General features: G+C 44.5%; 1 pseudogene; it reads right to left on the bottom strand.

Annotated features, from left to right (window-relative positions):
- Positions 1 to 111: 111 nt before the first annotated feature.
- LOC137357160 (pituitary homeobox 3-like) lies at positions 112 to 25,920 on the bottom strand (annotated as a pseudogene).
- Positions 25,921 to 27,277: the final 1,357 nt, after the last annotated feature.

Below are 27,277 nucleotides of genomic sequence, written 5' to 3'. Positions count from 1 at the left end.
GCAATGATCGTTATGTTCGTGTAGGGGAGACGACATTGCCCTCTTCCAGCCGCCCGCCCGCCCAGATAGTTTGTTGGCCTAACAAGCGACGTGTCGAATCCCAAGTCCTGTTTATACTGGTCGATCCACCGCATATTGACAGGGGCTGAGATTGGATGCTGGGTTCTGCATGGGCCCATAGCTGAAGGTAGAAGAGTGTTGCTTGGCTCGAAGCCTGAGGCTGGCCAAGCTGGTGTTGCAGTTGTCCCGGTACACGTATGGACTGGAGCTAGATCCGTAGGGGCAGGGAGTGGCAGCGACCGCCGAATTCAGCGAAGGGCTGCCGAGGCTGTTCAAATTATTCAAGCTTGAGCCAGGTAAAGCGGAAGGGACCATAGTCATGGAAGGTATTGAGCTGGGAGTCGAAAACATGGCTTGCGACGACAGAGAGTTGACATTCATGGAATTGAAGAAAGAGAAACTCTTGGCCGAGATGGGGTTGGTGGCCAGTCCTTTGGTGGCCCAATTATTGTACGAATAGCCGGAGTAGACGTCCTCATAGGGTTGCACCAGGCCGTTGAAGGGCGCTCCAAACCCACCCTTGCAGAGTTCTGCTTGCTGGTGGCGCTCCCGTTTCCTCCACTTGGCTCGGCGATTTTTGAACCACACCTACCCAAACCGAAAAATAAAAAACAGTTTCATTTTCAGTGCATATTCATGACATTAAATGTGCTCCATCTGGGAAAAAAAATCACATCTTAATTGTACTAAACTTTTCATTTTAACTATGCAATGGGTTTGCTATTGTTGGTTCTGTATGTCACTTTTTATCACATAATGTGTGACACAGAAACACAAACACACTCAACAGAAACACTGAGTGAGTGCTCAAACACAAGCATCTGTCCACTCGTGCGGATACACACAGCACGAATACAGTGTCTGCTTTACCCAAGCAGTTTCAAGCTCATTCGGAAGCGGTCTTGTTAAACTCAATAAAAAAAAGTTTAAGGAAGAGCTGGATTCAAATTCAATGCAAACCTCGAGTGCAAAACGATCAGAGTAACTGCTTTGAATAAACGAACAGTAATCTGAGCGACTTCGGAACTGCATGTCCCTCTCCTCAGTCAAGTTACTGCAATTTCCAATCGATTCCCTGATTTTAAGAGGTTTCACTTCGACTTGTTCACTTGTGTAAGAAATTCCAGTGAAACTTTTTCCTCAAAGTACGCTCCTTTCTTTGAAAACAACTTTGACAGTAAAAATATAAAGAATTTTTTTTTAAATCACTCACTCACTCGCTGTTAAGTAACGAAATTTAAAGGTTCGGTGTATGTCTTAAAGCCGAACCAACATTGCAGTTGTCGCCACTGCACTTGTTTTTCGGATCTCCGATTAAGAATGGAAGTGTTTGCAGCTTTACAATATTTACCCTGATCCTCGCCTCGGTGAGGTTTGTCCACACCGCTATTTCCTCTCGAGTGGACATGTCTGGATAGCGGTTCCTCTGGAAAGTCGCCTCCAGTTCCTGCAGCTGTTGGCTGGTGAAGTGAGTCCTCTGCCTTCGCTGTTTCTTTTTGGCGGAACTGTCTTCCGAGCCCGAGTCGTCGGACTTACATCGCTGGAGCTGCTCGCTCTCTCCTGCCGAGGGTGAGCAACACAACAGGCGGAATGAGAAAGTGCTGTTCTCCCTCCCTCACTGTGTCACATCCAAAGCTTCCTCAGAGTCTTATCATTGACAGAAGTCTCAGTCACGCCATATGTCACTTAGCTTCCTCCCAATTTGTAAAAATCTTGCAATTTTACCAAGACGATTATTTTTTAAATGTCACTCTACAGTTTGGAAACTCGGCTACCCACTGTTTTCACAATATTCAAAGACAGTTTGATTAATGAATCAACACGAGGAATTTATGGCTCAAATTGTAACCTCAGATTATCAAAATTAACTCAACGGACATTACCATTGCTACACACATTTCCAAATGTTGTTCACTCGTAATATCAGTAATGGGGTTTTCAGCTTTACTGAGAAACTGAACGATAGATTAATCCAGAAAGGTGATGTGTATTTTATCAACTTCGGTTGGCCGTGCAATATATAGTTTCTGGAAAATCCAATTTTAAACAAAATTTTGCGGATAGACTTTAAATAAGCAGGATTCGTGGCCTCCCGGGTTTATTTCCACTTGGAGAAAGTATGATGTTTAGTTTTTAATGTTAATTTTCCCCGTCTATACAGTTGCAAATCCTGAACAATGAACAGAATAAACAGCACAGACCTGCTTCTGTTTCTGCAGCAGCAACCCAGTTCTTTTACATCTCTCATTCAAATAATCCAAATCAAGGGAGACCGATTAAGGATAAAAATTTAAAACATCCGTTTTTCAAAGGTGCGTTTCTGTTGTTGAGAACGGTTACACATTTGAGATTTCCCAGAATTGGAGATCGGGTCATTTTACTTGATCCGTGCAGTTTAATTTAGACTTTTTCGATTCATTAATATCTTAAAAGTCCTGCAATTTATTTCCTCCGTTGTGCATATTCCAATAATCTGAATGATAATGTTAATATCTCTCTTTTTTTTAAAAAGGGTGCTGATTCTGTCTGAAGCAGTATGCATGCGAGCGGTGAAATTCCTTTCTGGCCCTTTTCGCAGAGAGACCCTCCTAATTTTTTCCCCCTCCAGTTAATTGAAAATATAGAAATATTTGTGTTGCGCATGATTGAAGTTGCTTTGCAGTGTTGGGAGATTATAGGGCCGGGTTGTTGGGGTGCTCGTGTTGGGAATTGTTCGCAAATTCTCCCACCTGCACCTTTGTACCGACTTGAAAAATTCCATCCTTCCATATGCCTTGTAAAATGTTACCTTGCAACGCTGGAGTATTTTCCGTAATTTTCTTGAGAAAGTATCGCAGCCTAATGTGATCAAACTGGAGTTTTCGCGCAATATGATCAGGGTTCGTACATTCTGACCATGACGAGTACTTTCCAACAAGGGTTACCATGACTGTGACCCCGGCTATTATATTGGGACCATGACTAGTATAACTGTGGATTGTGCCTTGTGACCAGGATTAATATATTATAACCATAACCTATATGTATTTTGGCCGGGGTTACTATTTATGTGACCAAGATTGCTAACTTCTGACCAGGGTTAGTATATAATGCGAAAAGGATTCAGAATAATCGCAGATTAGTTGAGAAACTGACGGCAGGCTCTGACAAAAAGCTTCTTTCCAGTTATTCCCAAATTGAATCAATTTTTTGTGTTTGTAGTGAATGGTACAATTCATTAATCGGGATTAAACGTATGCCTGGTGTGTAAATAATACGTACTTCCATTTTTGCGCTGTAAACCAAAATGAATAAAGTCCAAATAGTATCTATAGCGAGCCCGTCCCGCACCCGCATTCCCCCCCCCCACCCTCCAAAAAAAATCACAGTTAATTTCACACATCAGATTAATTTAAAACACAAACTTGCAAATCAATCAGTTCGATCAAATTGAAAGATGGAGAACTCGAGCAGTAGAAATGGATTACCAAGCACGATGTCAACAGCTTTAATCGCGCGTTGATATCATGACAGAATTTGAAACATAACAATGCAGCCTTTAAAACAATTCGTTGTAACTCTGCAGAAGGTAGCTGCAGCCTCAGCACTTGCCTGGCTCTCTTTCACATTCTTACCTCCACTCTCGCTGTTTGGCGTCCCAGCTAAGTGCCTGATCCCGAAGGAACTACTATTCCCAGATGAGTTTTGCAATGATTTCAGAGAAGTCGCTGCCATGCTGCACCAGTTTGAACAAGGGGCAAGGTTTCCGATCAAAAAACAGTCTTCAAATGGTCCATTCAGAGATTTCACAGCCCCCCCCCCCTCCCCGTCCCCCTCAAAGAACCGCTTTTTTCCCTTCTCCTTGAAACGATTTGCACCCTCGGTCCTCTTAATCCCAGTTGCTAATTCCAAAGCTCAGTCTTTTCCTGGCCGATTCGATGGGGCGGCTGTTTCCTTTTACTGTCCATTTGGACAAATAGTAGTAGGGTTGGAATAAAGCAAGTTGGCTCAGGGGGGCGGGGGTGGGGGAGGAGGAGGAGGAGGCAGGGAACTGGTCGAAGGAAATCCCGCCTATGCACTCGACGGATTGGTGACTTGTGGTTCCTGGGCACAAGAATCGTTAGGCGGCGCAATCTTCCATCGGCTCCATCATCTGCCAATAATCATTGACTTGTGACGCTTTGGTGCAAATGGGTGTCAATGAATGAGCAGCTGTCGGAGAGGGTGCAGGGAGTTGAACTTTCCAGCACTGATATCACTGGGTCTCAAACATGCAAGTACCTTAACTCTCCTCGATCCATGACCCTGCACATCTGAGTTCAGTTGGAACTTGCAAGATATTTCCGCCCTATATTTTCTCACAGTCTTGAAGCAAATATGGGGAAATTCTTTAAAGGCAGCGCCAATAAATAGGTACACACCGTGACCGAGACACGGAAAGTCATGAACTTCAGTGTTAGGGCCGAGAAGCGTGCCTTGCTGCTTTTTGTCGCGTTGTTTTGGTGTGTCGGTCTCACCACTAACAATTTGATCACGTTTTATGCTTCATATGTGGACACAATGACGCACCTGCTGCCATAGACCCTGTTTATAATCTCGTTAATTCCATCGATTTTTGTTCCAACGGGACAAAGTTCAATGAATTGCACTGCGAATAAGCTGACAGTTTGTGCACGAAACTAGACCGCTATCATCGAGTTAGATTCAGCCATTTAAAATTCGTTGTCAACCTACAAAGGATACTCAGAATCTGGAAGATAGGCGCCCCTGACTCGGCTGATTTACAAATGTCAACAATACCCAGCTGTTATAAGATTTATTCTTGGGGGCGGAGGGTTACTGTGAATAGTTCGCGCTTTCAAAACGGTGATGTCACGCTCCTAAGCCTTTGGCATGATTGAAGAATACAATGTGTTCGCTTGGCTCTCTAAACGGACGATTGTTTGGAAGGAATTTCCTTATTGGTGCTGTCAGCTTGCCAACTGAGCCCTCCAAATTCAAGAACCCCTCTCTAGTTCTGGTTAGAGAGTGTGGTGGCTGGGAGAGGAAAACAGTGTGAAAACAGGTGAAAGCAAGCTTCCTTCCTTTCAGCCAGAAACTCCTGAATGTTGCAAGGTGGGAATTTTCAAACCACCCCAGATCTGCTTGTGTAACGCTGTACTTTCTGGTGACCTGACACAGAGCGACGGTTGAATTCTTCCTCTTGCTGTGCAGAAGGAAGAAACAAGACCCAAAATGCATGCGTGGATTGGCAGTCACCAACTGAGGCAGCTGACAGGGCAGCGGTCTGTGCTGCACGCCGGCTGCTTTATGTTGCTCCTGGGGTCAAGGTTTCACATCTTGGTCAAGCATTCTTTGGAAAGTTGGGAGAAAGAATGGGTCAGGCAATGGACAGAAAGGAATCATTCATCTTCCAAGCCTTATCCTCACAACAGCCGTTCTGCCCTAGAATGCCCGTTCATTGTGTGAATTGGCTTTTGGACGTTTGGGCCAAGTGATGAAGCGCTAGATAATCATCGAATTATGCAGCACAGGAGGGGAGGCCATTTGGCCCTTCATGCCCGTGCCGGCTCTTTGCAAGAACTCTCCAGTTCGTCCTCATTCCTTTCCCCATTTCGCTTTTTCAAGTCTCTATTCAATTTCCTTTTGATAGTGAACATTGAATCTGCTTCCACTCCCCTTTCAGACAGTGCATTCCGGATCACAATAACTCGAGTAAAAAAAACCTCTCCTCATCTCCCCCTCCCCAGATTCTTTTTAAAATGATCTTGAACCTGTGTCCTCGACTGACCGACTCTCCTACCAATAGAAACAATTTCACCGTATTTTCTCGAGCAAAGTCCCTGGGAATTTCGAATACCTCTCTTAAATTTCCGTGTAACCTTCTCTACTCTCGGGAGAACAGTCCCAGGTTCTGTATTCTCTCCACATCTGAAGGCCCACATGTCCGCTGTGATTCTGGTAAATCTCATCTGCACCTTCTCCTTTAGATCTGTACTTATAAAGACAAATATTTTGAATTATTTTCCTTTTTTCACACTGCTGTTGGATGTCCAGCTCTTTTACTCGTTTTTCCACAATATACACCGAGGGTCAGGCGGAATGGCAGAATTTTGCAGTACATTTATCCCAAAGAGTTAGCCAATGTAGTCTTGTTTCCCTCCGTTTGCCCCATGCTGTGGGTGTGCTGGATCGAGAACCGGGACTTTTCATTGAACGGAGATGGATACTTGAAGATTGATACTTGAATCGGGCGCGGGGGGTGTTGAAGAGGCGGATGGGGGTGGGGGGGGGGGGGCGGGAGGGAAACGACATTGAATTCTCGCCGTTACCGGAATGAACTTTGTGCAGAAAGGGCGGGAGGGGACCTCCTCGCATTGGAGCTTGCAGAATAGTTATTTTGGAACTATAGCTCGATTAAATAATGAATTACCGAGCTTGACCCCAGCCCCTGATGACCCTGAGAAACTAATGTCCAAGTATTGCTATCTTTTTGAATGGGGACGCATTTCGTTCTCTAAAGCTGCAGTGATACTACCGGGCAGCTGGTTAACGATGCTCCTCGCTCGGCAAGATTTTTTCACGTCAGAGTGTCGTTTCCACTTCTTGCCCGTTCGATGTTCGCCATAGTCTCAGTGAAGAATTGTTGATCCGGGTCAGAACTGCATTGAATACGTTCCTCCTCTGATCTTATGCAATGTTCAACTTCCTTGCACATCTTTAACCACAGTGTCTGGACATTTCCTATTCAGTTTGATGCATTTAGAACCGAAGAGACAAGACTTGGTTGGAGCATTCGTTAGCAATGCGACCAACTCAAGCCCTTCTCCTACCTCCCGCCACACACACACACACACACACACAAAAAACCCTTTCAATGATATGAATACGTTTTCAAATGATCACAAATAAGGATGGACTATCTCCCCACCCATCCTCCTGCGATTTGCTCGGATTCTCGGCGCTTGATTTTTCGCCAAGTGCACTTTGGCTTCTCAAGTTCCATTCTGCCGCTATTTGGGAAGCCGCCTTGCCATCTTGTTGAGTTGCTGGGAGTCCTGCACTTTTCCGCGAGGCTCGTCCAGTCGCAGTTGCTGCTCAGTTCAAAAGTCGAGTGCCAGCTTAACACAGGGCCAATTTATTCCCGGCCGAGAGCGGCTCAGCGCTGAGCGCACAACAAAACCCCAGCTGATTTGTTAGTCATAAACTTACAGATGATGCAGCCGTTTGTGTTCTGATAACGCGATGTGGTGCAGAGCCCGCTGCTATCAAAGCGTATAAGTGAAGAGATATCAGGAACAATGACGACTGGAGGCTTCCCAGGTGGGAACGTGAAATAGCCGGGGAATAAAACGATGAAAAATGCTGTGCATCTTGACCCCGGTCTTTGCCCCGTTTTAAATGTGAAAGATGTCCGTTTCAAATCTATCTCTCTCCAACGGGTCTTTCTGCCTCAGTGCAATGCAATATTCACTTAAACAGCAGCACATTTTTTATTTGCAGTGACTTTTTTTCTGGAGAAGCTTCCGCCGTGATTTTGGTAAAAGTCCTTTCACCCGCTAAGTTTCCAGGTCCCGGTCTCTGATTGCGATCAGTTACAAGGCAGAACCCGGCGAGCAGAAAATGTTTCGAAATTCTTATTCTGATCGAACGGACCGATGTATTTGTGAAGCCTATGAAGTCACTAACACGGTGACTAATGACGTGCTGTAATTGGTAAACTATGCTGTACAAACATTGTATTTATTAATTATTTTTGTATATAATTGGAGGACTAATTCAAATGAAAACAGCTGCAATGAGAAGAGATTAAGTGAAAGCTACGACAGACGAAACTGATTGAATTTGCATCACAGAAACTGCACTATATTTTATCAATTTCATTTTAAAAAGCCCAACGCTTTTATATATATATATATATATATATATAAAATCTGGCACTGTATTTTACGGAGTGCTTATGTCCCATTGCTTCAGGACAACAGGAAAAGTTGGACCGTATGAGAGGTTAACGTGACAATACAGGGCCCATTAAAGTCTTAGGGATGGAGCCCCAAACCTGCTAACATTAACTATATGACATTAATTCTGACATGTAATCTTCGCATTAAATTATCGGATGGACCGGCAGGTTAACTTGTTGGTGCAACGTATTGTATTACATCTGGGCGCCGTGGAGTCTTTGCCAAGTCTCTCAGCTGACACCAGTTCAGCGAGTGGTGTTTTACTGAGCTGCAAACAAACAGGGCTGAGATGTGCCCGGTTAATTTATGACAGGGCTGGCAAAAAAAAAAAATCAGCAGCCAGTAAATTCAGTCACGTTCGTAACCCAACGCTGCCTTGATGATAATTACAACAGGTTAACGCGGTGTCCGCTATAAATAAAGACCCTTCACATTTATCTGGAGTCTCGTAAAAAACAAACAAACGAGACGTCAGTACTTGCTCATCTCCATCCCTGGTACTGAAAAGATTTATTGGAGGCACAAAGTTTGCCTCAAGTACTTGTTATGCAGTCTGCGCTTTTTAACATGCTGTGAATGGGAACCCGACTCTGAATGTTCGGAAATACTGTATATTATTTACTCCAGTTTCGTCTCTCCTTTGGTCCAGATGGGTGTCTACATTCCTGGGACCTATGTATTCCTGTTTGGGGGTCCCTTCTTTCCATAGCCGGGCGTTTGTTCATGGACTGACTGGGCTGTTACAAATGTCTCTATTTTCTGCCAGCGGTTATATAGGAATCTTTAAGGAATCTTTAAGGTTAAATTGAATAGAGAGCTGCAACAGTAACATTTCAGTCTGAAACGAAATAAATCACACTTTGGAACCAAATTACCATTTCCCGCGCAAAGTACACAAGAATTATTTTTACTTGTGGCGGCACACAAATTACAGCACAAAAAACACGCCTTTCGGCCCGACCGGTCCACAAGCCTTGTCTAATTCTACCTAATGTCATAAATGAATCGGCCCATGCATTTTGAATTCACAAAGCTTGCATTAATTATCCAGGTTTTATGTTAAACTCGTTGCACTTCGGCTGCTCATTTCCAAAGCGACACCGCAAGAAGCCGAATATGCTGAAAGGATTCTTGCCCTGTCTCGGGGGTTCAGCAGGACTCCTGTTCTTAACTGGGGTGTGACTGCAGCGTTCACCACCCCCCCCCCCCCCACCCCTCCTCCCGTTTCTCACGCGTATGGGCGAGGTAAGACACTGCCGCTATTTCCTTACCGCACTTTTCCTGCTGTCGGTAACAGTTTTCTACCTCCAAACCCGTCGCTTCCCCCAAACTGCTCAGCTTCTGCTTTGAACATTCTGTGTCGGTTAGTTCAACCGTGCCAAACGCAAATTCCATTCGAAGAACTTAATCCTGCAAATAGGACAAAATAGCGTTAAAACGCTGGGGAAACATCGCCAGCCGGTGCAATTGCTCACGGTCACAGGAAAGCGACTTTCAAAATGTCTTTCCACGTTATTTTTTCACCATCGTTCACAAACACCAGTTCCAACTTCTGAAATTTTCATGTGGGTTCGTATCTTGTTCTTGTGCGAACAGGGTGATTATCATCAAGAACAGAAGAGTTAAATTTATAGATTGTTTCACATTGGTGGGATTCGGTTATCTGTCCAGAGGCGTGAGGAGAGCCGCACAAGCAGACCTGAACATATCTGCTCTGACGACCAGTCCTGCTTAAAGAGATAATCTCAGACCTGGGAAGAACTCCCACATCATCAGGATACTGTCAGAATGTGATATCACCTTTACACGTGTTGGGATTTGCCTGGCTGTTCGTTTATGTTTTTGGACTGAAATCTTTTCGCTGTGAGAAATCTGAAAAAAATCTGAAAACATTTCGCTGTCGGCTGCTGAAACATTACGGCACGCACACGGGGCAAGTCTCACTCTTGTTCTCTATGTTGTAAATCTGCTTTATTGGAAAGGGACAGCAACGAATCTGTGGCAACATTTCCTGCAAGACCAGTAGCTACGTGATACTTATCGTCAGACAACAACTATCTATCGCTTGCCACTGTGTACATTTGATGTCAGACATATGTCGACAATATTGCAGATAGCGACGATCTGCCTCCGCTATTGAATCAGGGACACAGTGCAAGATGCTAACCAGTATTGAGGCACCTGTCTCTGTTGGTTGGCTCCCCATTCATTGTATATTTTATCCAGTCCTACCAAATATTACCACTCCACACTGCTTATTGTGAGATTTACCATTTTATAACTATCCTTCACAATACTGAAAAGAGACAGCCTTTCAAAATCAAACCGGGCCCAAGTTAGCAGAAAGACGAACAGCCTTCTGCCCTGGCAGTTTCGGGCTATTTCCAAAAGTATTTTTGTTTGATCATGAGTACTGATGGCATCGTGGAAGGGAGTTTACTCGCCTCGATGGGCCCCTCGGGTTTTACAGCGGTGGAGGGAAGTGAATTAAAGGCGGGTGATCCTGAAAAAAAAAGTTTTAGCTTAAAAAACTACCTGGCGGTCTGACGAGTGGCGAATTTCCCCAGCCAGCGGGGAGAAGAGTCAGAGCAGAGTTTTACTCGGGATACTTGTCCAGCCGCCCAGTATTGGAATGCCAATGTGTGTGGACTGAGATTGAGGGCAGTAGTGAGGACCTCCACGATGGAATCCCCTTGCAGCACTCAGCAACATGGAGTTCAGTGCCCACTTCACTGAGCTACCACCAATAACACCCCATCTCAGCGAGAAATCACCGATTTCAGGAGAGAATGAGGGAAGAGGAAAATCACTTCTGAAATATATCCCGTTGTTCAGACTATTTTAAAGTATTCCCATTTCGCGCAACATAAATACCAAAATAAAAAAAAATGTATTTTACCTGCATCAGCCCGACCCACAACTCAATCAGCAGAACAATACAATCTGAATCTACTTTTACTGCAAAGACTTGCAAAGTTAGAATGTGATTTCAAAGAAATAAGCCTTTTTAAGGCGTGTATCAATTATTAAAAAGTCACATTTGCTGTTGAGATGACTTCTGAGGCAGGTTGGATTTTTACAGTAGAAGACCCTGTATATTTACCAGCTGATTGGACTAGTTAGCAAACAGAAAAGGTGGAGACCTGAATGGGGAGGAGACTGAAAGGCACATTTGCATCGCGCATCACGAATTAATTTCGGGGATTTGACTTGATTAAGATGTCTGTCAGTTTGCAATTCAGAAAACTCATTATGAGACTTGGAGCCAAGAGGCTGGTGCTGGGGCAGATGGAATTACTGTTCAGTGTTTGCAGATGATAATTTGCGCTTTCAGCCCTGGATTTGCATATATTGCATCTGTCAAGTGCCTTTCTCCCCCATTTAAAAATAACTTTGAACTGCCACCGTGTTTCCTAATATGGGGTCGAGGATATATAACCAGCTTCCTTTCATTTTCAAGTCATATTGGTTGTACAAAGAGACGAGTAGCATTAATGTTAGTAGGGCTGATGAAGTTATCTCATGTAAACGCCTCAGGACTCGTGTCCAAGAGTTACCAGAACCTTTTTTTTTTGGCTGACAGGCTCTTGCACACACCAAAATGATAGGGATGTTTCAGAAATTGCATTAACTCATCGAAAGGGACATTAAAAAGAAAATCAAGTTTAAGTAAACCAGAATAGATGAGGCTTTGGGTGCGTCCCCGTCTACGACGATTACACTGATTACACGTAGCCGTTTGCCTGTTCCTCCAGCTACCTCTGATATATCCAACTGAAATTTACCGAAGCACTGCCAGTGTTCCGCTTTGAATGGTTCCGTGCAATTCACTGTTCCCCAGTGACGGAAATTTCTTGTTAATTAAACGAAGGGCGCTTTCGGATCACCGAAATAGAAATGTTACTTAGTTTTCTCTTATTCGCGTGGGAACAGCTGCCCGAGAGTGAAAAAAAAAAATCCGGGAGTTAATGTGAAATTTCTGATGGAGTCTGGCAGATTCTGCTCCCTCTTTCCCGGTTGGGGCGGGACGGGATAAGTGGAGGCTGTTCTCGTCTTGGAGGATGTTAATTCCATGCCGAATTCTATAAACTGAATTTTTCAGTCGAACTAACTTGATCTGAGCCAGGTGTAAATACAGAGCAGGTGGGGATGTTGCATGCCATTGTTTGGTGGCCTTGGTTATGTCACTGAACTAGTAATCCAGAGGGTCAGGCCAATTTTCTGAGGACACGGGTTAAAATCCCACCACGGGAGCTGGTGGATTTTAAATTAAATTAATTAATAAGTTTAATTAATCAAAACAAAATTGTGGATTTGCAAGCTGGACTCGGTCATAGCAAAAACCCATCTGGTTCACTAATGTCCTTCAGGGCAGGAAATCTGCCGTCCTTACCTGGTCTGACCGACATGTGTTTCCAGACTCACAGCAATGTGGTTGTCTCTTAACTCTCCTCTGAGATGGCCAAGCAAGCCACTCAGTTGTCAAGGGCAATTAGGGATGGGCGACAAATGCTGGCCTTGCCAGTGATGCTCATATCCCATGAAAGAATAAACAAAACATCCATCTCGGTCATGTGCTCGGCTGGTCATTGACTGCTCTTTTGCTCCGTGTCATCAAGGGAAAAAAAATGACAACCTTCTACAACGTCTTGGAAGGTCTGGAGAGCGGAGATGAGGGAAGGGTGAAGATGGTGGTTATTTGGGGGGGGGGGGGGGGCGGGGGGTGAAGTGGAGGGAGGCTCACTACAAGAGAAAAGGAGCACCTTTCTATCTGTGACTGTCCAAGCGTTGTGTCCTTTCCGTCCAAAATAATCATTTCACCTTCATTCCTCCAAAGTTTTTACAAGCACTTCTGAACCAAGTTTGTTGTTCAATTAACGAAATATACTTTCAAATATAAACTATCTGGAAAGCCAGGCAAATCAGAATTTACGGGGCTGGGTGGATTGAGGGAAACTTGGTCCATCAGCACAGCGGCCGAGTACTCAACACCTTCACAGAAAGATTGCAACCGGTCCATTCCCACTCTCATCCGAAACGAGTTCAAAGTGACTGGAGTGATCTTTATCCCAGCATCCCGCTCCCCCACGATGGAATATTCCTTCTGTGTTACCTGCAACACAATGATAAACTTGGTTAAAAAGAGAGTGACCCTTACGTTACGCGGTGGGCTCGTTGGGAAACAGCTTTCCCGCTCTGGCTTTCAGTGGAGGTTTCAAACCATTCATTTTAACCCTTCTAAAATCGCGCAGAGAGGAATTTCAGATGTTCGCGTTCCGCGGTGTAATTTCAGGTCCAAGTAGTTGAGATTTCGTTGCACATAGGATGCAAAGGAGATCTCCTTGCTCCCCCCATCTCCCTTCCAGCCTTTGGACTGTGCATATCCAGTCTGGTTAAGTTAAATCTCCTCCTGGTCTACGCCACAAGAACACTCCAAATAGAAAATGCTGCAAATAGTCAGCGGGCCAGGCAGCATCTGTGAGGAGAGAAACAGAGCGAATGTTTCAGGTCGATCACCTTTCAGCAAAGAACACTTCAATTCCAATCAGGAAATGATGAAGGGTCACTGACCTGAAACGTTCACTCCGTTTCTCTCTCCACAGATGCTGCCTGATCTGCTGAGCATTTGCGGCGCTTTCTGTTCTCATTTCAGAGTTGCAGCAGCCGCGGTCTTTTGCTCTTAGTTAAGGAAGGAATGGGTCGCGTCCAGGGGAACTGGCTCCGCTCGCACTCTTCCAACAGCTTGTCCAGTAACCCTGAACGGTGATTTTTCAAAGCAACATTGATAGGAACATTGGATGTTTCTATTTTATCGAAACGCCTGCATATTTTTACAAAATAAACAACGCAGATGCTGCACTTATTTACAACATTTCTTTGACCTCTGTGAGAAACAACGTCATGCAAACGGACAGGGTTTCGTACAAAGGGAAGGGGTAAGGCATAAAACATGGAGGAACTAACGGAGAAAAACTGAGGGACAGCAATATGTCCCTTGGTCAAGGCTGTTATTCCTTTCTCCATCAGTTGGTGAGCAGGGAATGTGTTCGCGCTGTGAGTGTATTCTGTTCTGAGTTTTCTCATGATTCCACCTTCACTTACACCTTGTACTGTTAACTCGCCGTATCAGTATCATCAACATTTGGGACTCTTGATTTTCCGTTGAACTGATCGAACCCGAACTGAAATAAATGATTCATTACCATCAATGGAATCACGACACGTGCAGTTTAAGCGCGGAATCGTTTTGTTTCGGGCTTGATGGTTTTTTCCCGACTTTTCTCTGCCCCCCACAACCTGACATTCTGGGACTTGTTACCTCGCTCTCTATCTGAGGGCCAAAGCTTTATCTCGAATATCAGGTGCAACCTCCCGACCTTCACCAAATGGTTTGATTTCACAGTGCTTTCCGCTTCCCCTCAGTTCATCTGCCCTCCAAGAACCATTTCCAATCTGCACAGTGGGGGTCTTGTCTGAAAATATTTGCTGACAGCTGAAAAAAAAACAGACACTGACATAACCCAGGTATGAAATCTGTCACTGGCATGTTCACACAGTGCTGGGCCAGGCAAACTCGGTAGCAACTGGTACAACACTTGAGACGGACAGTTGATTAACTCACTACTCGAGACTATTATCCGACAGTGGAAATTCTAATTTGGCGTTCTAAATCATATTTTTCAAGGCAGTATAATTGCAATTTAACATGGTCTTGGGAAACTTGTCAGCAGATAGCGACCAGACGATCGCAGCTGTCCAGTGCATGGATGATACTGTGGGGAAGGACGAATGCCTAAACAGCAAGGAATTCCAATCCCCAGGAGTTTAGCAACGTGGTCATATTTCCGTTTCATTGTCTTTGGGCACACCTCAATGAAAAAGTGGCAGTCGAGCTGTGGAGATGTTGCAGCCCCTCTCAAACACCGGGCTTGTGAGACACTTTCAAAGGGAGATAATCTCCTGCAAAGAATCAAGACCTGCGTTTGTACAGCCCGTCCATTACCATCTCAGGAAGTTACATGATGTTTTACAGCTACTAAGGAACTGTAGCCACGTTTGTCATGCAGGAAATGCGACTGGCAATTTGTGCACAGCAAGCTCCCACAACGCGATAAATAGAACATAGAACATAGAACATAGAAAATACAGCACAGAACAGGCCCTTCGGCCCACGATGTTGTGCCGATCCTTTGTCCTCTGTCAAGGACAATTTAATCTATACCCCATCATTCTCCTTTATCCATATACCTATCTAAAAGCCGTTTGAAAATAGAATAGAAAATAAAATATGTGGCGAGACTGGTGAAACTGGGGTTGTTCTCCTTGGAGCACAGGTGAAGGAACATTTAACAGAGGTGTTCCGCCTGCCTACTCTGTTTTCAGTGACAGAAGAACCATCGAGAAGAGAATATTTTCACGCAGTGAGTGTTGTAATCTGGAATATGCTGCCTGAAATCACCTGATTGGGTGATTTTAACTTCCCCAATATTGACTGGGACTCACTTAGTGCTAGGGGCTTGGATGGGGCAGAATTTGTGAGGAGCATCCAGGAGGGCTTCTTGAAACAGTATGGAGATAGTCCAACTAGGGATGGGACCATTCTGGACCTGGTATTGGGGAATGAGCCAGGCCAGGTGGTCAAAGTTTCAGTGGGGGGAGCATTTCGGGAGCAGTGACCATAATTTCATAAGTTTTAAGGTACTTGTGGATAAGGAGAAGAGTAGTCCTCAGGTGAAAGTGCTAAATTGGGGGAAGGCTAATTATAACAATATTAGGCAGGAACTGAAGAATTTAGATTGGGTGCGTCTCTTTGAGGGTAAATCGACATCTGACATGTGGGAGTCTTTCAAACGTCAGCTGATCAGAATCCAGGACCAGCATGTTCCTGTGAGGAAGAAAGACAAGTTTGGCAAGTTTTCAGAACCTTGGATAACACGGGATATTGTGAACCTAGTCAAAAAGAAAAAGGAAGCATTTGTAAGGGCCAGAAGGCTAGGAACAGATGAAACACTTGAGGAATATAAAGACAGTGGGAAGGAACTTAAGCAAGGAGTTAGGAGGGCTAAAAGGGGTCATGAAAAGTCATTGGCAAACAGGATTAAGGAAAATCCCAAGGCTTTTTATACATATATAAAGAGCAAGAGGATAACCAGGGAAAGGGTTGGCCCACTCAAGGACAGAGATGGGAATCTATGTGTGGAGCCAGAGGAAATGGGTGAGGTGCTAAATGAGTACTTTGTATCAGTATTCACCAAGGAGAAGGACTTGGTCGATGATGAGCCGAGGGAAGGGAGTGCAGATAGTCTCAGTCATCTCATTATCAAAAAGGAGGAGGTGTTGGGTGTCTTGCAAAACATTATGGTAGATAAGTCCCCAGGGCCTGATGGGATCTACCCCTGAATACTGAGGGAGGCAAGGGAAGGAATTGCTGGGGCCTTGACAGAAATCTTTGCATCTTCATTGGCTACAGGTGAGGTCCCAGAGGACTGGAGAATAGCCAATGTTGTTCCTTTGTTTCAGAAGGGGAGCAAGGATAATCCAGGAAAGTATAGGCCGGTGAGCCTTACGTCAGTGGTAGGGAAACTATTAGAGAGGATTCTTTGGGACAGGATTTACTCCCATTTAGAAACATACAAACTTATTAGCGAGAGGCAGCATGGTTTTGTGAAGGGGAGGTCGTGTCTTACTAACTTGATTGAGTTTTTTGAGGAAGTGACGAAAATGATTGATGAGGGAAGGGCGGTGGATGTTGTCTATATGGACTTCAGTAAAGCCTTTGACAAGGTCCCGCATGGCAGACTGGTGCAAAAGGTGAAGTCACACGGGACCAGAGGTGAGCTGGCAAGATGGATACAGAACTGGCTCAGTCACAGAAGACAGTGGGTAGCAGTGGATGGGTGTTTTTCTGAATGGAGGGATGTGACTAGTGGTGTTCCGCAGGGATCAGTGCTGGGACCTTTGCTGTTTGTAGTATATAGAAATGATTTGGAGGAAAATGTAGCTGGTCTGATTAGTAAGTTTGCGGATGACACAAAGGTTGGTGGAGTTGCGGATAGTGATGAGGATTGTCAGAGGATACAGCAGGATATTGATCGGTTGGAGATTTGGGCGGAGAAATGGCAGATGGAGTTTAATCCGGACAAATGTGAGGTAATGCATTTTGGAAGGTATAATGCAGGTGGGAGGTATACAGTAAATGGCAGAACCCTTAGGAGTATTGACAGGCAGAGAGATCTGGGCGTACAGGTCCACAGGTCACTGAAAGAGGCAACGCAGGTGGATAAGGTAGTCAAGAAGGCATACGGCATGCTTGCCTTCATCGGTCGTGGCATAGAGTATAAAAATTTGCAAGTCATGTTGCAGCTGTACAGAACCTTAAGTTAGGCCACACTTAGAATATTGCGTGCAATTCTGGTCGCCACACTACCAGAAGGACGTGGAGGCTTTGGAGAGGGTACAGAGGTGGTTTACCAGGATGTTGCCTGGTCTGGAGGGCATTAGCTATGAGGAGAGGTTGGATAAACTCAGATTGTTTTCACTGGAACGACGGAGGTGGAGGGGCGACATGATAGAGGTTTACAAAGTTATGAGCGGCATGGACAGAGTGGATAGTCAGAAGCTTTTGCCCAGGGTGGAAGAGTCAGTTACTAGGGGACATAGGTTTAAGGTGCAAGGGGCAAAGTTTAGAGGGGATGTGCGAGGCAAGTTTTTTTACACAGAGGGTGGTGAATGACTGGAACTTGCTGCCAGGGGAGGTGGTGGAAGCAGGTACGATAATGACGTTTAAGAGGCATCTTGACAAATACAATAGGATGGGGATAGAGGGATACAGAGCCCGGAAGTGCAGAAGGTTTTAGTTTGGACAGACGTCAAGATCGGTGCAGGCTTGGAGGCCGAATGGCCTGTTCCTGTGCTGTCCAGTTCTTTGAAAGGGCGGTGGAAGCAGATTCAAAAGTAACTTTCAAAAGGGAACTGGATAAATATTTGAAAAGGAAAAGAAAACTGCAGGGCTGCGGAGAAGGTATGGGTGAGAGAGGTAATTGGATAGATCTTTCAAAGAGCCAGCACAGGCACAATGGACTGAATGGCCTCCTTCAGTGCTAAACGATTCTATGAGGAAAGATTGGACAGGCTAGGGTTCTTTTCCTTAGGACCGAGGAGGCTGAGGGGTGACTTAATTGAGGTGTACAAAATTATGAGGGGCCGAGATAGAGTAGACAGGAAGGACCTGTTTCCCCTCGCAGAGAGGTCAATTACCAGGGGGCACAGATTTAAGGGGATTGGTGGAAGGATTAGTAGGGACATGAGGAAAAACTTGTTCACCCAGAGGTTGCTGGGTGTCTGGAATTCACTGCCCTGATCGGTGGTGGAGGCAGAAACCCTCAATTCTTTGGAAAGGTACCTGGACCTGCACCTGAAATGCTGTGATCTGCAAGGCTGTGGACCAGGTGCTGGAAGATGGGACTAGATTGGACGCTTAGATTTTTTTCGGCTGGCATGGATACAATGGGCTGAATGGCCCCTTTCTGCACTGTAATTTTTCTATGGTTCTACTATGATTCCAAGTCAACTAATCAGCAGTCAGCTCATTTTATTCAAAGGCCTGAGTCCAAACTCAGCTTGTTCTCCAATTCATAATTTACAACATAATCCATTCCAAGTATTGCGTGCTTATCATTTTGGTATCAAGTCGCTCGGAATGCACAGCATATCACGCGACACACAAAACTACTCTTTGCATCAGGCCCGAGTGTTTGAAGGTCAGATTGTGATGGAGCCTCCGATCCGGCGAAGACAGTTTGAATCCGGGGGTTGTCACAGAAAGGCTGAGGTCGGAGGGGAAGAAGGGGGTATTAGCGGGTCCCACTGGCATCTCTCGGTCCGACAGGGAAACACCTACTCAGGGTGTGGAGGGGTAAACATCCATCTCTCCTCCTTGCCCTGCAGATGGGTGTAAGAGGCAATTCCCTTCCTACCTCGAGGTACTTGTCACACTGAGTGAGTCACTGACAAAATATCAAAGAGAAAAGATTCCTGATCAGATAACTTGTTTTTTTTATGATTTTGGTTGAGATAAATATTGTCTATGACACCGGGGAGAACCTCTCTGCTCTTCTTCAAAATAGTACCACGGGATCTTTTACACCAACCTGAGAGAGCAGAGGGAACCACGGTGAAACGTTTCATCAACGTTTGAAAGACGGCATCTGCAACAGTGCAGCAGGAGTGAGAAAAGTCATTTGGCCCATTATTTGCACTCCATCCAGAGTCCAAATTTATTTCATCTCCAGTCGATTTGCCCCTTCCCTGCTCTTCCCACCCCTCCACCCTCACCCCACTGTCACCTGTTGATCGCTTAAACTAGATTCCTTTCCTAAACGATAAGTCAAGCAACACTGGTAATAACTGTACAGCTGCCAATCTCTGCACTCAACACATTTAGATCTAATTCCCTTTTAAGAGTGTCAATTGTCCACAAATCAGTTACGTTTTGGGGAGTCTGTCCCACCTGTCCACTCTCCTGTAGGTAGAAGATTGGTTACCCTCTTAGCGTCTGTCAATATTTTAGAAATGTGAGATTCAGATCTTGCTGAGTGGAGTACTTCAACAACATGGTAGCATGCACAAACCAGCATCCTCTCTGGTCAGAGAACTGCACCTATAATTTCCAGCTGCCAGCCCTGAGGTCACTGAAAACAATCTGTAGGTCTGAAGTTCTGTATCTGTATATGTATATAAGATCAAAATCTGATGAAAAATAATGTCCCATTAACTCTATTTGCAATATGGTTATGTAGCGAAACTTCAGCATTTGGAACTTCTCAAATAAGATATAGTTGGGTAATATTTCTAAACAATGAAACAGTTCTTGCAACACTTCTTTCACTGTCAACTAATTCCAGTTATTCATTTGAAGGGGAGGGTACAGGAACAGTTTCATGTCTTTTTATGAATGCTTCCCAGCTCTACAATTTGATTTCGAGCTGTAATTTTAAATGTGGTGCCACTTTCTTGGGAATCAGTGTAAATCACTGATTTTACCATTGTTACACCCATCAACTTGTGAACAGTTTCTTCTCCCATACCACTGTAAATACTGACATTGGTAGATGAATATCTAATACCCAGCATCACAGTATTATATTTCAAAGCACCTTTCTTTGCTTTCAACAATAAATGTTCTGCTGGTCCCTGTTCAGTTTTTAAGAACTGAAAGATTAATGGTTTCTCACCTGGGTTTCTAGATCTGAAGGACAAGCCCCCAACTCGATACTAATATACAGGGTAACATGCAGGCTGGAGAATACTACATATAGAGAGCACACATGCCAGATGGAGTATATTAGTTGCGGGAAAGCACACAAGCTGGCACATGTGAGACATGGGATAGCACACAGTATGGAATGTATTATTCATAGATAACATACAAGGTGGAGGGTTGCACAGAAGGTAATACAAAGTATGGCGTGTGTTATGCATAGGATAACATTCTGCACAGAGGGTTACAGATAAGGTAATGCACAGAACAGAGTGTGTTTTGCATATGAACACACCGCGTTTCACATGGCATAGCACACAGGCTCATTGCTGTGCTGTTCCTTGTACCCTGGGCCTCCAAAGACTGACACACAGACTTATTACAAGGCAGCAAAACCTTGAGGGATTAAGCTGACGCCATAAATTGTAAGTCAGAAGCTCAGCTTAATAGGTGCTGTAATCCCTCAGAAGAATCATATCCTTGCAATCACTCTCAAAATTGTGCCACAGAATCAGTGTTCATGCAGCAATTTTCCCCCCCACCTTTGGCAAGGTTTTGTGGCAGTCGTGAAGCCAGGTGCTAAAATCTCCTGATTTGAAACCAGTCATACTATTCCACATTGAAACTGCAGTGACACCCAATCCTTTGTTGCTGCATTTTACAGAGAATAATATGTGCCTCAATGGGGCTCATGATGCAGCATTAGCTGCATGTGTGGCCGACTGTACATTCACCTCCTTTCGTTGGAAAACTTTGCTGCTCACTGCACCTCTGGGCCTGCAGTCACTAATCTCAGTTTGTGGGATGTCAACCAATCTACAATTCGGGGCTGTCTCTTCCCCAGCGAAAACAAGGAATGCAGACAAATTCCAAACAACAAATGAAGGAGCCCTGTTAAAATTATACATTGGCTTTCTTCCATTTGGGCTCCAAATCGGATAAATGTTGAGATAAGTAGAGTACAGTGCATTCACACGAGGATACTGCCTCGTATCAGGAAATACAAATACAAAAAAATGGGACTCCAGTGCAGTATTGAGGGAGTGTTGTACTGTCAGAGCTACTGTTTTGGATGAGGCATGAAACTCAGGTCCTATCTGCCCTTTTAACTGGATGTAAAAGATCCATGGAACTATTACGAAGAGCAGGGGAGTTCTCCCTGGTGTCCTGGGCAATAATTGTCCCTCAGTCCACATCACGAAAACTAGATTATTTGATCATTATCTCAATTGTGGGAGCTTGCTATGCATAAATTGGCTGCTGCATTTTCCACATTACAACAGTGACTATATTTTGAAAAAAACACTTAATTGACTTAAAGCACTTTGGAACATTTTGAGGTTTTTAATTCATTTTTGGGATGTGGGCATCACTGGTTGGACCAGCATTTATTGCCCATCTCTAATTGCCCTTGACCTGAGTGACTTGCTCGGCCATTTTAAGAGTCAACCACATTGCTTTGGGTCTGAAGTCACATGGAGGCCACACCAGGTAAGGACGGCAGATTTCCTTCCCTGAAGGAGATTTGTGAAGTAGATGGTTTTTTAAAACAATTAACAATGGTTTCCTGGTCATCATTAAACAAACTTTTCATACCAAATTTCTTGATTGAAATCAAATTTCACCATCTGTTATGGTGGGATTTGAACCCATGTCACCTGAGTATTCACCTTCGTTCTAGATTGTTCGTCTCGTGACATTACCAGTCATGATAGTCATGAAAGGCACTATATAAATGCAAGTCTTTCTTTCTATTAGAACAAAGACATTATTTGGTGATTGGATAGAGATGCTTAAATTAAGAAAGGATGCAGTGGAGTTGAGAGAACCAGTCTATTTCCAGTTGTTGAAGGGTCTAGAATGTGAGAACATGGATTCAAGACGAAATGTAAGAGATTTAAGACAGAAAGCAGGAGTTTTTTTATTCAGAGTTGTAAGGCTATGTAATGCAATAGTGGAGTTGCTGATGAAAGCAGATACCACATCGTTATTGAAGATAAGTTATGTAGTTCGTTGAAAGAAAGGCATTTGGAAAGAGAGCTGGAAAATGGGATTAGGACTAGAACTCACAGGGATGATAAACACCAATGTGGAATGGTTAGGATCAGCAGCCTGTTTCTGTACACTAATTTCTCTAATTCCTATGGGAAGGTTCCTCGCATCCACTTGGCAACTGTGAGATGATTGAAATCAGGAGGTCACTCTGTGCAGGCCTACACTCATCCCTGTGTAGTGTGCTGTGCTGCACTTTTCTATAAGTGCCTCTTAACAAAAAGTTTGTGAGATTGGCGACCAGCTTTTGTGTTGGGTCTCCAGCCACTGAGGAGGATAGCAAGCTAAACCATTAGGCTTGCAATAGTGCACGTTGCAGGGATTTAAATATTTGTCAATGCAAGGAGTGGAAAATGGGATAAAACACTCCAGGTATTTACTGCAGATTCTCAAACAGAAATGATTCATCAAAGCATGAGACAGCAAATTAAGAAACTGAAGGAAGTAAGAGAATCAAAGGGAGAGCTTTGGCATTCTTTCCTGAATTTGACACACTGTCTTGGTTCCTTCACATGCTGTGTTACTCACTGATAAAAGTGGCTGGATTGCACGGTTCAAAAATACACTGTACACAGCAGGAAAGTACATGATTTGCTCCCTCGCCCTGTGTTAAGTTAGTTGATCTCACAGATGCGATGGCATGGGTGCTACAATTAACCTCAATGTCCTTGGGCCAACAGTTAAGGTGATTCCTTCCTGAAGATTTTTGTAAATTAATTCTTGGGATGTTGGCAGCGCGAACAAAACTGGTGTTTATTGGAACATACGAACGGGAGGAGGCCGTTTAACCCTCTCGAGCCTGTTTTCCCATTCAAGGAGATCATGGCTGATCTGCAACCTCACTCCATGGGATTCTGCCCCATATCCTTTCATACCTTTGGCTAAGAAAAATCTATCAATTTCAGTTTTAAAATTAACAATTCATCTTGTATCAATTGCTTTTTATGGAAGAGAATTTCAAACGTCTGCCAACCTTTGTGTGGAAGCGGTTCCAAATTGCACTCCTGAAAGGTCAGGCTCTGATTTCTTGACTATGCCCCCTGGTCCTAGACTCCCCAACCAGCAGAAATAGCGTTTCCCCGTCTACCCTATCATTTCCTCTTACTGTCTTGGGACCTTTGATCAAATGACCCGTTAGCCTTCAAAGTTCCAGGGAATACAACCCTAGTTTGTTTAATCTTACCTTGAAGCTTGAACCATGGAGTCCAGGTATCATTGACTCTTGCCAGTCTCCAGTTGCCCTGTAAATGTGTTGGCAGCTGCCTTCTTGAACCACACGCAGTTTTGGATCCAACCGACTGGCTTGTTCGGCTACTTCAGAGGCCGGTTAAGAGTCAACCGCATTGGTGTGAAACTGGAGTCATATATAGGCCAGACTGGGTAATGTTCCGATCAGATTTAGGAGGGGTCACAAGGCTCCCCTCTTGTCCTTTCTCTTATTTGACCGCAACAGCGTTTATTCCTTTTGAAACAATGAATGTGCTTACCACTTTGGTGAGTATTTTACTTTGGACCTTTGTTGTGATCGTAAAAGAACCAATCGGACAGGTTTTCTTGAGTTTAAAAAGAAAGAGGTGAGTTTATTATACTTAAAAATCTAAACTCAATCAAAATAAAATAATAAAATTACGCTACACTTTAATTCACACACACAAGAATCACACACACACAAATAGATTACATTGATGACAAATAGATTTGGATTGGATTAGAGTGCAGAAAAAATAAAAATAATGCACTGTCTGTGGTGTATTGTAGCTTCAGTCGTCTTCCGATTGAATTTGTGGTCCTGAAATCCTGTGTTGTTAGGTATTCTTGGAGATAGTTGAGCAGAGGGCTTCCTTCCCAGGGTCTTTGTCTTGGATCGAGCAGCCGGCAGCTCGATTCACATGCCCCACACCAGTTTACAAAAGAAGATGGTTGTGGTTGTTGGAGGTCAATCATCTCAGTCCCAGGACATCACTGCAGGAGTTTCTCAGGGTAGTGTCCTAGGCCCAACCATCTTCATCTGCTCCATCAATGACCTTCCCTCCATCAAAAGGTCAGAAGTGGGGATGTTCGCTGATGACTGCACAAAGTTCAGCACTATTCACGACTCCTCAGATGCTGAAGCAGTCCTTGTAGAAATGCAGCAAGACCTGGACAATATCCAGACTTGGGCTGATAAGTGGCAAGTAACATTCGTGCCAAACAAGTGCCAGGCAATGACCATCACCAACAAAGAGAGAATCTAACCATCTCCCCTTGACATTCTATGGCATTACGATCACTGAATCCCACTATCAACATCCTGGGAGTTACCATTGACCAGAAGCTGAACTGGAGTAGCCATATAAATACTGTGGCGACAAGAACAGGTCAGATGCTCGGAATCCTGTGGCGAGTAACTCACCTCCTACTCCCCAAAACCTGTCCAGCATCTACAAGGCACAAGTCAGAAGTGTGATTGAAGACTCTCCACTTGCCTGGATGGGTGCAGCTGCAACCATACTCAAGAAGCTCGACACCATCCAGGACAAGGCAGCCTGCTTGATTGGCACCCCATCCAACACCTTGAACATTCACTCCCTGCACCACAGATTCACAGTGGCAGCAATGTGTACCATCTACAAGATGCACTGCAGCAACTCACCAAGGCTCCTTAGAGAGCAACTTCCAAATCTGCAACCTCTACCAGCTAGAAGGACAAGGACAACTGTCGCATGGGAACACCACCAACTGCAAGTTCCCCTCCAAGCCACACACCATCCTGACTTGGAACTATATCGCCGTTCCTTCACTGTTACTGGGTCAAAGTTCTGGAACTCCCTTCCTAACAGCACTGTGGGTGTACCTACCCCACATGGACTGCAGCGGTTCAAGAAGGCAGCTCACCACCACCTTCTCAAGGGCAATTAGGGATGGGCAATAAATGCTGGCCTAGTCAGCGATGCCCACATCCCATAAATGAATAAAAAAAGGTCTTCTGGAGAGAGAGACAGACAGACAGCCGTTCTGGCTTTTGCAAGGATTGAGTCTCTCGCTTGTCTGACTTGTCCAATGGAAACCACCAGTTTTCACAAAGAAAGACAGACAGTCACATGACTGTCTGTGTATTCTCTGGTACCTTCCAATGTGGTTCAAGTTTAGGAATTTCAATCTCTCTCTCAGGTCTCATGGTGTTAAGGTTTACTCCTGGAGGGGTTCGCCCTTTCATGGTTAATGCCCCAGGACGGCTTCAAATGGCTTGCGAATGAAATCAATAGGGTTAATTGGGTATAGGCTAGTCAGACATGCGCCTCCACTTTGATGCCTTGGAATGTGAAAGGTGGTCAAATGCAAATGGTGGCGGCCATTTTTAGCTGTGGCAAAGTCTTCGTCAATGTTGTCTGTAATATTCCACCTTTCCTTTTTTTAAGTTTAATGTAGGTTTCCAACCAATCAATTCAAAATCCTCATTTGACATAGCCTGTTTTCTTGACAATAAGGACAGCAAGTTTCCTTTCCTGAAGGAGATGAGTGAACCAGGTGGGTTTTTATGACAACCTAACAACTTCATGGTCACTTTTACTCATACTGGCTTTGCATTCCACATTTCTCACACTGCTGTAGTGGGTTTGAACTCATGTTCTCTGGTTTATTAATCCAGGCCTCTGGCCCAGTAACATAACCACTTCTCTATCATGCCCACTGTAATGCTGCTGACAATGGAATTACCTGCCAACACTCCTGAAGAATCATTACTTCATTGAGATATCAGAGGATGGTTGGTGGCCATGTAAACATCGTCCAGCATGAGGACCTCAGCCTTAAACCATAATGAGATAACACTTTCTGTGAAAAAGCTTCTTTTAAAACTTCTTATTCTTTCCAACCCTCATGCACACACACATACATTCAAAGGGAAAAGGGATGTTTTGCTTTACAGTTGTTTCTTAGGAATAAAAAGGAAAAAAATAAATGATTGAGTTTATCCCTTTCTGGAAGGATGTTTCCGGTCAGGTTGGGTGTCCGGAGTCGAATAGTCGGATGCCACTTGAAGTCTCTCCAGGCGAGGTTGATGAACAATCTGCGATGGGTAGGCTTTCAAGGCAATTTGTCTGCAGCAGGTGTCACACAGGCATTTCAGAAAAGGGTGTAAGCAACAGGTCAGCTTGGGTTTAAAGTAGCAGTCTAGCAATAGAAGCTTTCTTGAGGTTTCGGGATCTTCCAAACCACAAGAGGCAACAGGAATCACTCTTGAGGCAAGGATTCTTCAGAGACTGGAGGCAATAGAAATCTGCTACCCTTTAAAAATGCAGGGCTTCCTCTCTGCAAAGCAGTTTTGATTTGATTTTTGATTTAGAGATACAGCACTGAAACAGGCCCTTCGGCCCACCGACTCTGTGCCGACCATTAACCACCCATTTATACTAATCCTACACTAATCCCATATTCCAACCACATCCTCATCTGTCCCTATATTTCCCTACCACCTACCTATACTAGGGGCAATTTATAATGGCCAATTTACCTATCAACCTGCAAGTCTTTTGGCTGTGGGAGGAAACCGGAGCACCCGGAGGAAACCCACGCAGACACAGGGAGAACTTGCAACCTCCACACAGGCAGTACCCAGAATTGAACCCGGGTCGCTGGAGCTGTGAGGCTGCGGTGCTAACCACTGCGCCACTGTGCCGCCCATTTTCCTCCACAGAGAGCAGCAACTCCTCTTTTCCTGGGTATTTTCTCTTTCCAGGGTTTTTTTCCTTCTCCAGGTAGACCACAGCCACGCCTCAAATGTAGGATTTCTTTTTCCAAGAGAGGCAAGTCATCTTTCACAGAGAGTAGGTATTTTTTCTGGTCTGCAAAATAGGTCCCAGCCAGGTCCAGCACACACTTCTTTCACAATGTAGAGTGAAACTGAAACCCCAATCAAGTCTTGTGACAGTCAGAAATCTTCCTGTCATTTCTGTTGAGCTGCTTGGAAACAGGTGCCTTGCAG

Source organism: Heterodontus francisci, chromosome 47 (assembly GCF_036365525.1).
Source record: "Heterodontus francisci isolate sHetFra1 chromosome 47, sHetFra1.hap1, whole genome shotgun sequence".
Classification (NCBI taxonomy): Eukaryota; Metazoa; Chordata; class Chondrichthyes; order Heterodontiformes; family Heterodontidae; genus Heterodontus; species Heterodontus francisci.
Note: the sequence above shows the minus strand (reverse complement) of the source record. Positions and strands in the feature narration are given on the sequence as shown.